The sequence below is a fragment of the Rousettus aegyptiacus genome, unplaced genomic scaffold (assembly GCF_014176215.1).
Source record: "Rousettus aegyptiacus isolate mRouAeg1 unplaced genomic scaffold, mRouAeg1.p scaffold_m13_p_16, whole genome shotgun sequence".
Taxonomy (NCBI): Eukaryota; Metazoa; Chordata; class Mammalia; order Chiroptera; family Pteropodidae; genus Rousettus; species Rousettus aegyptiacus.
This window is the reverse complement of record NW_023416291.1, coordinates 5,960,699-5,972,932: the sequence shown is the minus strand read 5'-3', so window position 1 is coordinate 5,972,932 and position 12,234 is coordinate 5,960,699. Positions and strand designations below refer to the sequence as shown.

At 38.6% G+C, this 12,234-nt stretch overlaps 1 protein-coding gene and 1 pseudogene across 1 annotated transcript in view; one reads left to right on the top strand and one right to left on the bottom strand.

Annotated features, from left to right (window-relative positions):
• JADE1 (jade family PHD finger 1) overlaps positions 1–12,234 on the bottom strand; it is a 264,676-nt gene that overhangs the window by 97,153 nt on the left and 155,289 nt on the right. The gene's annotated exons all lie outside the window — the stretch shown is intronic.
• LOC118612535 lies at positions 391–509 on the top strand (annotated as a pseudogene).

Below are 12,234 nucleotides of genomic sequence, written 5' to 3'. Positions count from 1 at the left end.
AAAATCTATATCTAGTCACCACTTTAAAAAGCAAAATAAAAACAATTTCTTAGATATGACACCAAAAGGACAGGCAACGAAAGAAAAAAATAGACAAACTGAACTTTATCAAAACTAAAAACTTTTGTGTATCCAAGGAGTAAAAAAGCAACCCCTAGAATGGGAGATAGTATTTGCAAATCACATATCTGATAAGGGATTAATATCCAGGGATGTAATAAGGGATGGATGGGAGTCATTGTTTAATGGGTACAGAGTTTCAGTATGGAATGATGAAAAAGTGCTAGAGATGGATGATAGTGATGGCTGTCTAATAACATGAATTTACTTCGTGTCATTAAAATGGTAAATCTTATGTATATTTTGCTATAATTAAAAAAAGAAAAGCAAGTCTATGGCCCTGCCACCCTGAACAAGCCTGAACCCATCTGATCTCAGAAGCTAAGCAAGGTTGGGCCTGGTTAGTACTTGGATGGGAGACCACCTAGGAAGACCAGGTGCTGTAAGTGTAAAAAGAATTAAAAATAAGGGATTGTAAGCTGACAAAGTCCTTGCAATCTGTGAGGTCAACCAATGGTCACCCTGCCAAATATATAAATAAATACATACATACATAAAAAATACAAAGAAAAAAGAAAAAGCAGAGGTGGTTATAGGACTCTAAGGGTTTGTCGAGTTTTCAATGATTTCCTTTAAGGAAGACGCTTTTCTAGAGCTTTATTGTCTCTTCCCAGATCATTAAACACTTATTAAAGCAGTCAAAAGCAGGTAAAAGGAAAAGATGAAGAAAAAAAAGAAAATATACTAGAGACCTATGTCTGACTCTTTACAATACTATGGATATTCTGTTTATAAGCTTTTTCAAATGTTTTGTTTTGAATACTCAAAACTTACATATAGAGTACAATGAACTTCTTTATATCTGTCACTTAAGTTCATCAATTGTTAACATTTTGCCACATTATCTTTCTTTCTCTTAATACACATATTATTTTTAATTTGATTACTTTTTATAAACTATTAAAGATTACAGAGTAAACTGTAGACATCCATGATTCTTTACCCCTAAGTAACTTTAACATGTATTTCATAAAGACAACTTTGTATTACATAGCTACAGTGCAATGACGAAATTCCAGAAATCTAACATCTATTCAGTATTGTACAATGGATACACAAATTTCTCCAGTTGTCCCCTTCTGTCACTTACAGAAAAATAATGATCTTTTCTCTACAGAATCCAATCCAGGATCTGCATTTAATCTTTGCTCTTTAATCTCATGTTCTTTAATCTCTTTTAAATTTGGAACAGTTCTTCAGTCTTGCATGACATGAACGAATTTAAAGTTTAGACCAATTATAGCATGACCCTCAATCAGGGTTGGTCTAGTTCTGTTTTATGATTAGTTTCAGGCTGCGTATTTTGGGTGGGGACATTACATAGGTACGTTGTATCCTCAGACCATCATCACATCTGGAGGCGCATGACTCCAATTCATCCTTTCTTTCCCGTCCTCTCTGGGTGAAGGTACTGTCCCCGAGTTTTCTCCCCTGTAAGGTTACTGTTTTTCCCTCTGTTATTCTAAATTGTGAGAAAATACTTTAAGACTAAGTAAATATGCCATTAAAGTTAAACTCAATGGTTTTTGACATCCATTGATGATTCTGGCCTGAATCAAGCATTTCTAGGATGGTTACAAAATGATAATTTTCTAACTCTATCATTTCTTTTACTGAATGTTGTTTTAAAGTGTAATGTTTTTGTAGTAAGTTCATTCTTTTATATAGCAGACACATCAGAAATAAATTTGCTTTATGAGTATTAATGTGAAAAAAAGTGTATTACCTTTTTGACCTACACAAGATATAAAAAAGAAAATATTAAAATATATTTAAAAATATAAAAAGATATTTAAAAGGTACGAAAAATATAAAAATATAAAATATAAAACATAAAAAAGATATTAAAAAGGTATGGACAAATGAACAAGTAATTCAATTTTCTTGCAAAAAAATACAAAATCTTTTGCATGAAAATAGTCATCTAAGACTATACTAGTGTTTCGTATAAAGAGGTCTAGCTCTAAGATAAGGATTTTGAGAGTAGAGGAAACATTTTAAGGTAATCTGATTATAAATAACCAAGCTAAGAATAAACACTAATTGGTCACAATTAGTGATTAGTGTAAAGGTACCAGATCGGTTCTGCGTATTTATTCTATGACAGCTTATTTTAAGTTGTCTTAAAATAGGGTGTAGTAATTCTAACTGTATTTAGCCGTTTTTAAAGTTACACTTTATATTATTTTTGATTAAAAAATTGTGCTAATATCTTTTCTCAGCTTATTATACTTTAAGCCCAGCTAGACTGCGATCTGCAGAACTCAGGGGTCATCACTCACCAAACAGCACAATAGAGTAACTGCACATTATAAACTAGAATGAAAGATCTTCAGATGCCGAACTTGCAAAAACAAACATATTAAGTGAGGGAAACCTTAACTTGGTGGGTCTCCACCTTGACAGCACAGAAGAAATACCTGGGAGCTTTTAAAACACCCAGGCCCAGACCTGCTTCCACCTGCTCACACCACCCAGTTGCGGCCAGGTGAAAAGTGCCCTAGTGCCCTCGGTGGTTCTCAGGTGCAGCCAGAGCTGAGGATCACCACCCGAATCAGTCACCTCCTGAGGGAGCAATCAAATCTCAGGCTGGTGAAGCTTCCTGCCCCCTTCTCCACTGCTTTTCTATCCCAGGCTAATCTCTTCCGGAAGCCCCTTGGGACTTGGCTAGAGGGCCTCTTTCTGTAGCTGTAAGCACCTGCCCTACCTCTCACAGTTCCTCCTTCCGGGTAGGACGTGCAATAAATATTTGCATTTCTCTTGAGGCCTGCCCCACAAAGAGTTCTTTTCATGTTAAGAGTTTTTGAAATAACAAACAAAATAATAAGAAATACACTCCAGAAACTGTAAATATTGTAAGGGTTTTAGTTAATTCTTAAAATATCTAGTTTCTTGAAATATAAACAAAATTCACCTTGCTGTTTTCCCTTTCCAGACTCTGTTCTTTAATATTGTAGAACATTTCTCTGTACTTTCATTCTCTTAGTTTTATTCATCAGGGTTTAATAAGTTCGCTAGGATTGTCATTCTCAAAAGAATCCCCAAACTCTGCATTCGATACCCTTCTGAGAGGTCACAATGATTTTACTGAGGCAAATATGCCAACAGATATATTTAAATGCACATGTGTACATTCAACGATCATACTAGTAACACGCAGCATAACATTCGACTGCTGTAAGACTGAGTTATTTACACTTCAGGTGAACTGGTTTATGCAATCTCAAATTTCCCTGTTTTGCACGATAATCACCCTATACCTTCTTACTCCTGTATATTGAACATCCATCACAGGTATAAAGATAAAATATGTGCAAAATTAAAATGTAGGCCAATGAAATCCAAATTTCTTGATTTATGAAACTCATTTTGTAACATGCCCAACAGCAGTCAAATTAGAAGCACTGGATGAGAGCAAAACTAGAGGGAAATATAAATATTAACAGCTATGATAACTTCTACTGATTAGTAGTTATAGAAATCTGTTAAAATGTTTCTAAATCCTAATATGACTATTTTAACACCATAAAATACATTTTTAAAGTAAGCCAATGTTATAAACTCTTGTCCAAATATAACAATATTCCTAAATATCTCATTTCAGCAAGATTATGTTCATTTAAGTAAAAGCGCTGGGAAAGTATAGTTCCCTCAAGTCCAAAACAAACACAGGTAGAATATTAATATGGGTTCCATTTCATCAAACATTTCCTTCTTTGAGCAGATTGGAGTGTTCTGCTGCTCTGGTCATGATAAGTAATCCTGAACAACGCTTATTTTCAATGATCTCCATCCAGGAAAGATTGGCTTTTACCAGCACGAGTCCCCGATTGGATGCTATTAATATTGTATGTGGAAAAGAGAAAAATGATGAGCTGTCTTAGTACTTTGTAATTTTTATCCAGTACGCAAGTTGCCATTTTCTTTTAACTTGTTCACTTTCTCTCCACCTCAAAAATGTAAACAACACTACACCTAAACTCCTGATGTTTAATCACCTATTTTAAAATGAAACTATGACTTCTAGCTCCACATTCATTGGTTCATGATATCATTACAATAAACCAACTGAAAAATGCCACCATTCTAGTTATAATGGGATTTAACCTATGTAATTATATATTGGAAATTCAGAAGCTAAACCTGGTTAAGAAGACTTGTTAAGATTCAGGAGAAAGCATGGTTTGCTCCAAGCCCACCTCAGTACGAAGTGACATGACTGAAAAGAGACCACTTATAGAACAAAATACCATATAAACCAGAAGTTAGAAAACAAACAAAAAATGTAGAAGGAAATTCCAGAATCCAGGAAATACAGTCTTTGGATAGGGAACCCTCAATTACCCACACTTGCTTTTTATTTCTTGAACCACTCTGCAGCAAAATTCAGCTACACTTAGGGATGGTGTTGGAGAGCTTCTTCCCACCGCGGTCTTAGGCGCTTTAGCTTCAGTAAAGAAGCTATAATGCTTCCCTAATACACATTGATTCACCTTTCGAGACCCATAACTGCATGCAAAACGCCACTCTTCACGTGAGGAATGTGCCTGAGTTCCTCTGCTTCTCTTCAGCAGAACCGTGCGAGGCTCAGGCAGGTGCTGTGTAATCTCCTTCCCTCTGCTCCCCAGCGCTGCGGTGATCCCCCGACTGAGAACGCTGACTTCGCACCCGCCACCTGGTGCCCCTGAACGTGACAACAGACACTTCCCCAGAGGCGAGGCGAAGCGCTGACTGCAGTGGGAACAGCAGCACCGAATGCAGCGGCCTTTCCACGCCAGAAAAGCTTGCTGAGTCGTCCAACCAAAGACGACTTCCAAAAGCTCCGAGCCAAGGTGACAAAGAGCCTCACTTAAGGTTTTGCTATCTTCTGGACACTTTGATTTAGCCATGACGAGACGAGAAAACATAATAACGCTCCAGTTTTGTTATTTTATTTGAAAAGAGAGATTATTATAGTGAACCCCATTCCTTATTATCTGACTTTGATAATTATCGACTTCATGCCAGTCTTGAGAAGAAGGGATTTTAATGCCGGGGAGAGCTACGGTAATTAAGACAGTCACAATGAAACTATGACAAGCTGATCTGAAAAACTATACAGAAGAAAACGAAAAGGATGCTAGTCAATCACCAGAAGCTGGCTTTTCTCTGGCCCAGCATTCGGTCGTGTTTGATACTGTAAAGGTAACTGCCGAGTGGTAAAGAAAATTTTCAGCTGAAATGACATCGTGAATGTCACCTTTAGATGGGGTTTCATGAGACCCTGACTGGGAGCCGTGGCCTGTACTTCCTCCGAGACTGCTAAGGGATTCCAATCGCACAGATTAGGACGGATGTGAGAAACAGCATAAGGAGCTCTTCTCCTTCCAGAGGCATCCTATGACGGAAAGGACCTGGGATGAGGCCCGGAAAGACTGGGGTTCCCTTCTCAGCTCAGCCAACAGATGGCTGGGTGACCCCTGAGAGAACACAGCGCAGGCATGCCCTTGGGGACACTGTGAGTTTGCTTCCAGACCACTGTGGTAAGGCGTGTACCGAAATAAAGTGAGTAGTTAATTATTTTTTTTTGCTGGCGAAGGGTCTTACCTTCAACTTGTAAAACAGCAACATCTGTGAAGCACAGTAAAGTGAAGCGCTGTAAAATGAGGCATGCCCGTACCGTATAAAACAGGAGTTAAGGACAAAGCAGACACAGGAGGAAATTACGCAGCCGGAGAGCACACTGAGCTAGAGCAAAGCGAGGCTGCCCTGCTAAAAAATAACTGAACCCGAATTTAATCAACTTCTAGATTTAACTACCATGTATAGAGGACAGAGGAACAAGTTAAATAACCGCAAAGAAACAGTAGGCCAAATCCAGAATGAGGGACATCCTACAGGAAAAAAAAAAAAAAAAAAGAGCCAGTTTCTTATAACATAATGATGTATAAGAAGGTGAGGAAAACGGGAGGAAGAGAAGGTCTTCACAGAGGAAAAGAGGCTTAAGAACCACAACACACAAACACATTGTGTGGACCATTTCTGGATCCTCTAATTCAAATAAGCCAAGTGGTAAAATACGCCTTTGAGATAGTTGGGAAAATTCGAAGATGGCCTGGGCATTAGATGTTAAGAAATTATTTATAATTCTATTAAGTATGATAATTATGTGGTGGTTATGGTTTTTTTATTTTTAAGTCTTATTAGTTAGAAATGTTGACTAAAGTATCTACAAGAAAAATTACATGATATTAGAGACTTTAAAACTTCAGCAAAAAAAAAAAAGTGAAGAAAAAAAGGAAGGAAAGAAAGGAAAGGAAAGGAAAAGAAAAAAGTATGCAGGGAGGGGCAGATGAAACAAGATTGATGATAAAATATTAATTTTTGTTGAAACTGGGTAATTAATACAAGGAGGTCCATTATGCTTTTCTATCTACCTTTGTGTATGTTTCAAAATTTCTATGATTAAACATTTTTTTTAATGGATGCTTTGGTGCATTTGGGAGGATACAAGACTGATGTATAGGCTGAAAACTGTTCGTCCTATTTTAAAGCAAATAACGTAGTAGCACTTACAGGATACATGAAGCCATGATTTAGGTTAGTCTCATTTCAACACTGTCACAATTCACTGTTGTGGAAGGACTGTCCATCCTGCTTATTCACTGTTTTTGTAACACAGTTTCTAGCTATTGAATCTCATCCTTTACGAAATACCATTTATAAATTAAACACTGCGTGGGTCCCTAAGCCAAGACACTTACATGTAACAGGAGTTCTCATGACCCCAGAATGCCCAGAAATGAAAGCACATTTCACTCTGAGAACAAACTCATGGACTTAGGTGAAAAGGCACCGTGGAAATTCTAAGTTTTACTAGTTAAAGTGAGCAAAACTTGTCAACTCAAGGTCCTAGCCCTGGGCCAATGTGAATTATGGTGCTCTCCAGAGTGTCACACCAGAATTTGACCTTGTTCAAAGATAAATTTTGGATTCTCTTAGGGCCTCTGCCCACACAAACAAAAGCTACTGAATAGTAAGTATTGGTAGGGTTGTGACTTTCTTGGGCCTCAACCAGACATATCTCTCAGAATCTAAAATCTAGACCAAGGCCTCCTCATAGGTTTTTAATATGAAGAAAGCAGATATCAAATAACTATTGAATGTGAGCTCTGAACTTGATTACACAAAGGACTTTAATGACATCTCCAATAATATAGCTCCCAATATTCATTCTCTGAACAGAGGTCCAGCATGGGAAAATTGATGTAAGTCCTAGAGAGGCCGAGAATAAGTTCTAAAATGAAAACACTACCAACAATTAACGTCTATTAAGACACAGCTCTTAAAGCAGCCGGCATTGGCTTTTCACTATACTTTTTAAATAGAAATACAATAGAAATGTGAATATGCACATAAGTGTATAGAATAAGAGATTTTCACAGAGTGATCACAAGAGTGTACCTACTACCCAGATAAGAAAACAAAACACAACTCAGCAGCCTCCCTTGTAGACCAACCATTTGCCACCTTGGCCTCACAGTAAGCCCTATTCTGTGCTCTTTTGCCCCATTTTATTTTTGCTTATTTTCAACTTTTCGTAAAGAGAATCATGCAACATTGTTTTTAAAAGCCGGTCTCCCTTCGTTCAACACTGTTTGTGCGCTCCGTCCACACCGCTGCAGGTGCTGGTGTTTTCATCGCTCAGTAGCATCTCCCTGTATGAACCCCCATCACCTATCTATTCTCCTCTGATAGACATTTGGGTTGTTTCTACTTTGGAATATTGAAAATTGAGCTGCTACAAAATTCTTGTGCTATCTCCTGGTTACGCCTCTGAATGCACATCTGTTGAGTATAGGTAGATGGCATTTGTTTTAATAAAACCTGAGGTTTACAGTGTAGAGACTGTATTTTCTTTGTCCTTGTGGTCTCTGGACATACTAGTGCCTGGTACTTACTAGATCCTCAATAAATATTTGCTAAATATATGAATGAATACATGTTTTCCATGGCCAATTATGTTTCAATCAAGACTTAATGCTACGCTACCCAAATCAGGATATTTTGGGGTATTGCTGAAATCCTTCTGTTTATACACAGTTAGATTTTATCACAGGTTTTCTGTATTATTTACCTGTGTGTTGTAACTGAAATGATTGATGCTCTGCAGGCTTTTCAAACAATAACATGCATATGAAGATGCCCTCTGCCTGCTGCTGTTTACAGCTTGTATTTTGCTTTGTGAACTGCCTGACATTTTTGCTCAGAGTCATTTATCACTCAGTCTGCATTCTACATTTGTCTGTCTGTTATTCTTTTTCCAGTATACCATCACTAGTCTTTTTTTACTCAAATTATCTCTGGTTATGATACCAGCTCTCACAAGCTGGTTACATAATCTTTTTAAGATGAACTTTAAACTAGAATTTTGACTTTTATCTTTTCTCACGTAGGCGTGGGACAAAAAGAGCATTTTCAGAGTCTATATTTATATAAAAAGGGAAATGCTACAGCATATGCTGCAGGTGCTGATATGTAGCCAAAAGAAATGGCTAGCAATATTAGTATCTTACCTTATTTTCCTCTCTCTCTAGTTCAGAAAACGTTACTTTTCATTGTGCGTGGCATTCATTTATATAAGATGATGGCAGAACCAGACCAAAAAAAAAAAAAAAAATCACAGGCTCTTCATGAAGCTATAGACACTGACAAAATGCATAGCCAGGGGAACTTCCAGAAATGTTGCAGGACTCAGGATTATTTGACTGTTACGTTAGAATCATCTAGAGCAGGAGACCCATTATCATTGGTAGCTCAAAAACATTAAATATTAGTAATATCATATGACTTGCTACATATTTTCGAAGACAAAGTATCTTCATGGAGAGAGTGGTTTAGAGATATCAACCCAAAAGTCTTTCAAAGGAAGGAGACATCTAAAAAGAACAGTTACTTTTGATAGTTTGTCCAATTAACTTAGAAATATCCTTGACAATTTTCCTCTGGGAAGAAAGACTTTGGGTGACAGTTTTTTTATATGGCTGTTGTTTGGGGTTGCAGAATTTCTTCCTCGATGTTTTCAAGCCTTTAAGCCATGAGAGATGGCCTTGAACCTCCCTGCATGCATACAGTTACTTTCTGGGTCATTGTACCTGTAGTTTCCTTTTTTTTTTTTTTTCCTTCAAGTCACTTTGATATCTCATCATCATTTAAAAACTACTGTTCCCAAGGGCCTCTCCCAGTTGTCTTTTAGATGACTGGTTATAATAAAGAGGGAAAAAAAAGTAAAATAAACTTTAAAATAAACCTAAAAAGATAAGGGGAAAAATCCAAACCATTTAAATCAGTGCCATAAAACTATTTTAGCAAACCAGCTTTCTATATTTTAATGCTTTCCATGTCTGAGACATTTCTCCAGACTTTGGTGCTATAATTGTAACACCATCTTGACACTTCTACTTTTAAGCCACAGAGATTTTTGCCTTTTCCTTTCTCCAAAAAAAAAAAGTTGGAGCCAAGTGACCACAGTGCATTCTCATGACTCACAGGTCACGGGGTCAGCAGGGAAAAGGGCCACGCTGAACAAGCAGACCCAGGTCCTGTGCTCCTCGGTGGGGTGTGGAGGGGGAAGGCGGCCAGGGTGCTGCAGTTTGGATGTTCTCTGACAGGCAATGGGGACAATTCTTGCAGGGCAGGAGCCAGCCAGGAAGACACCTCTGTGGGATTCAGAAAATAGAGCCCTTGCACACGTATTAATTGCCTCTTCAGAGCAGACCATGTAGAGAAGAAACCCCCTTTTTCCCAGGTGATACGAGTGGGCGTCAGGCTGAATGTCAGTCCCTGCGGGAGCACCGGGCCAGGTGCCCTCTATAAGACAAGACCTGTACATTCAGAGGTGCAGCCATCACTGCATGGTCACTTTGCAATTGACAGTCCTTTGGCTGTCTGCCCCCAGAACGGGCATTTGCCCAGGTCGTGACCGAACCACCCAGGAATGACCTTCCAGCCAGCCCCACTGGTGCGAGAATTCTGAGGCATAAACAACTCCCTGGGCACATAGCTTGGGATTGTTAGAGAAGGGGTATGGGGAGGGGTGGCAATAGACAGGCTCGACCTGAGACCGTCTTTGGAAAAAAAATAAAATAAAATAAAAAAGAGGAGCTACAATAGGTAGAGCTAGGGAAAATATTTATAACAGAAAGACGATAAATCATATTTAGTAAGTGTCTCTCACATGCCAGGTACTTTTAGATATTTTATTTTTATTAAATATTACCTCTTAATCATCAGGAAACCTGCATATTAGATATTATCTGCCGTCTCCCAAGATGCAAAGAATCTAAAGCTAAAAGAAAGTGTGTCAATTGCTCAGGGTCACATGGCTAGTAAGTAGCGGACTCAGTCCCCAAATAATACAACTCCTAATAATCAACTCTTTCATTTTTCACATGCCGACGTCACCTGTCCCAAGATACAATGCAGGAGATCTGAGTGTGAATGGCATGGCAGAGACTGCAGGTTGCCTTCCAATATCTCTCTGCTTTTTAAAAGCAGAACTGATTTTAGCTGAGCACACGGCCACTCAGCAGACAGATTATTTCCCAGCCTCTCTTGCACAAAGGTCATGTGACTGCCTTCTGGATAATGACGGGTAAGCAGAAATGCCAAGTGGAACTTCCTGGAGGCTATGCATTTTCTCAGTCTCCTTTCCCCTTAGTGCTACCTAGAATATGGATATTTCTGAGCAATGGTGTTGCTTTGGGATAGACGTTAAATATGGCGAAATAAAAAGACAAAAGCATCCTGGGTCCCTGACATAGATTATCTGCCTTCGAGCTTCCTTTTTTATGAGAAATAAGCTACCTAGTTTAAACCACTATGCAGGGTCTTCCTTACGTAAATATCAACCAAGTCCTAACTGACATGATATACGATCTGCCACTCTGTGGATCCACACCGCGGACTTTTCTCCTTTCTACCTCAATACTCTCTGGTTTCACCTTTTTATACCTCAAGACAATTTTATACCAGGTGTGCTACCTATTGCTTTTCTCTGACCTTGAGCCTTCGTGAGGACCCTCTGGTCCATGCTAATAAGTTTCTCTAATTTTGAATTTCAGTTAAAAGAAGTCTGTCCGTTTCCCAGGGAAATTCCCTAAGAATGATTTCCTTTATCCTTTTTAGCAAACGGTCGTGCTTACAAAGGGTTAAGATTTGCCTTTGACAGGTCCCCTAAATTTTCACCACATACTTCCCCAGAAATAGGTAATTATTCATCCTAATTTACATAACTCAGTGACATCAGTCACCTACCTGTATGCTCCCGAGGAAAAACTGTCTGTTCTTAGATAACTTTCTTCTACCCAGTCTGAGAAACAAGGGGTCACCTACTGATTCACGTATGTACCAGCTTCATGCACAGGAATGTCAGGTACATTTGCGTAGGCTGTGCTTTGCATAAAGACAGAAAGGGGCACTGTCTTCTAATATGCACAAAGGAACTGTCAAGTGGCCAAGGTATTGCCTGCAGAACTATACCTGCTCAGGTACTCTATGAGACAGCTGTGCTGCACCTGTTTGTGACGAAAAAAATTTAACCTCCATCAGCCTTCATTTTCTAATCAGTAAACATAGACAAATTTCCAGGACCTATGTTTTCTCCTTCAGAAGGTAAAGCGAATACCTTACCTGGAAGGTAACGTAGAGTCGATAAGTTTTAGAGTTCTCTGCAAAGTCTAAGAGACTCTGCCCTATTTTCTCTAAAACAGTCATGGTCCAGAGTCTTGCTTTGAATGCAGAATGTAAACACACAAGTGATTGGCGAGCTTTTTATCGGTTTTGTGTGGGGAATCCCCAAAAGGCATTCCTCATTTCAAGAAAGGTCGGGTTTTCCACACTCCCTGTGACCTCTCTCAAGTAGTCAGGCAAATCAGACTTCTCTCTCCTAATGCTGAGTGCTTTCCACTGGCTTCGCATTCTAGGATTCCTGCGACTTGTGAAACAGTCAGGCTCCGTGAATGGTTTCAGTTTCCTGAAAACTATGGTCATCCCTTTTAAAAATCAGTTTTCTTTCAGTTTCATAAAAGTCAGCTTTATTTATTGGCTTAAGAAAAATAAAGATGAAAAGGTAGA